Genomic DNA, 2,282 nt, shown 5'->3' on the forward strand with positions numbered 1-2,282 from the left:
ACGAACCGGTACCGATGCGGGAACAGTGGTGCGTTAGGCCATGTTGATTTAATTATATGGATGACATCCGCGCGCGCATGAATTTTCGGCCGTTTCCAAAAAAAAAAAGTTTTCAACCATACTGTAAATCGTACAAAACAGTTGCAAAATGAGCAAAAATATACCATAAGTTACAAAAACAATTAATACAAACTATACCAATGTCGTAGAATGCCAAAATCAAACGAAAAAGACGAAATTGTAAAGAAATGAACTTGAAGACTAGATTATTCGCCAAACTATATTCTGTGCCATTTGCTCAACCCTCATGACCACGTAGATTTCATAATGAAAATAACTTTTTTTTTTGTGCAAAACTTTTTTTGTATTCGCACGCGCGCATCAGTTTTGGGGCTCCCGGAGGATGTCATCCATATAATCAAATCAACATGGCCTTACTTCTGAAAATAAATGCCAATAACTTCTGCTTCCATTTTATTACGAAGACATATGATGTAACAAGAGATAATGTACAATTATATTCCTGTTATGATCTGTTTTACGAAGCTGGCAAGAGAGCCGTGCCGGCTGTTTTCCCTTGCCCTTCGACATTCTGACACACAAATACAAGGTGTAACACACACAAGTACACTGCGTAACACACACGTGGTGAACTGTGTGACGTAGTCTGAGGCAGGAGTCTATATATGCCCACTATAACCCCCTTTTCCTGACCACCTGATGCACTGATCAGCACATGTGACGTCGTAATCTTAGGCAGGTGCCTGTTCGGCCGCCCGACGGGTCCCGGTCAGTGAGGTTACGGCGTCGCTTCGGCTTATCTTGCCGGACGGGGCCCGAAGTGATTTAAGTTTGAGTTAAAATCAATTCGGCGACCATCTGATGCACTGGTCTCCGGTCTCCGTCCAGGTCCCGTTCGGTAGTGCCAAAAAACAGGCCGAACACGCGCCGATCGGGCCCCTTTCTTCAATTGTGACCTAGGCTTAGCCTCCTTTCCAGGCGTTCCCGGATCGGCCGTTTTTTTTTTTTGGGTTTGGGGTGGGGGGGGTGGATATCCACGGAGATATATGTAGGGTTGCCAGCCGGAGCTTCTATTGCGTGCGATCTACGTTTGATCAGAATTTGTGCAATTGATTCACATTCTTCTGAACTTTCTCAATTCTTTAAAAACAGTAATAAAAAGAATTCTTATTAAGATAAAACAGGACAGAACTACTAGGTGGCCTTATGCCATATTCAAAGATCTGCAAACAAAACAGAATCATTTTATTGTGGACTGTTTTTTTTCCTGCATACAATACCCTAACTGTTCATCTGTGTCATACCATAACTAGTATACAACAGATCTTTCAAGAACAAAGTGACGTCTAAAAGGAGCATATCGGTACTTCATGACTTGGTGTTTTGGACCTGTGCCTAATTGATTTTTGCGGTAGTGCGCCGTATGGTACAGGTACACAGAACCGGTATACAGCCCTAGTACAGACCTCTGTAGCAGGCTAAGTTATAGAACTGGGGGTTTGGTGGTCTTCAGCTGTTTTCTGATTAGCCCAGTTCTAACGGGGGTAATTCAACCAGGCCGGCTATGTTGTCTATATGCAATCAGAAAATAGCACATAAAAGCTCCTGAAGACCCCCAAACCCCCCAGTTTTTGGCATGCTATGGAGGCTAAAATGGAGATGCGCAGCAATCTGACAAGTAGAACATGGTTTGTTTATTCAGTGGCGTGAATAAAAAGACAGTCAAGATAATCAGAGAAAGTAAATTAAAACACTATCCTACATATAATTTCTAATCATGGCTGTTATCTTCAATTTTGAACTATATGTACTGACATATCAAAAGCTGAAAATTATTCAACATTGACAAGCACAAATTTCTAAAAAAATTGGGCATATCAACTGGGACAATACAAGCCCATCAAGTCACATATCTCCTCTTGTATTGTCCGAGTCTTTGACTGTTGATGTTTTCCTGGGATTTCATCAAGAAAGTCTGGCCACATTAATACTGTCATTGTTCCTTCTCAGTGACCTATATTGTTGCAGGACTGTATAAAACGGGCACATTATAAGTTTTCAGAAAGTAGCAGATTACAATCCAAGGCAAGTTTGACTTTACAATTAATAAGAGGAATCGCTCAAGCCACAGTTTGGGTTGCTACTGTTTAAAAGGGATGGTTGGCCACAGTTTGGGTTGCTACAGTTTGAGAGGGATGGTTGGCCACAGTTTGGGTTGCTACAGTTTGAGAGGGATGGTTGGCCACAGTTTGGGTTGGCTA

At 42.0% G+C, this 2,282-nt stretch overlaps 1 protein-coding gene across 1 annotated transcript in view; it reads right to left on the reverse strand.

The window, feature by feature from the left end:
- Positions 1-1,679: 1,679 nt before the first annotated feature.
- LOC109465649 (gem-associated protein 8-like) overlaps positions 1,680-2,282 on the reverse strand; it is an 8,119-nt gene continuing 7,516 nt past the window's right edge. The window contains exon 5 of the transcript XR_002139981.1: positions 1,680-2,282. The gene's annotated coding sequence lies outside the window, so the exon portion shown is untranslated.

The sequence above is a fragment of the Branchiostoma belcheri genome, unplaced genomic scaffold (assembly GCF_001625305.1).
Source record: "Branchiostoma belcheri isolate BF01 breed outbred unplaced genomic scaffold, Haploidv18h27 scaffold155, whole genome shotgun sequence".
NCBI lineage: Eukaryota > Metazoa > Chordata > Leptocardii > Amphioxiformes > Branchiostomatidae > Branchiostoma > Branchiostoma belcheri.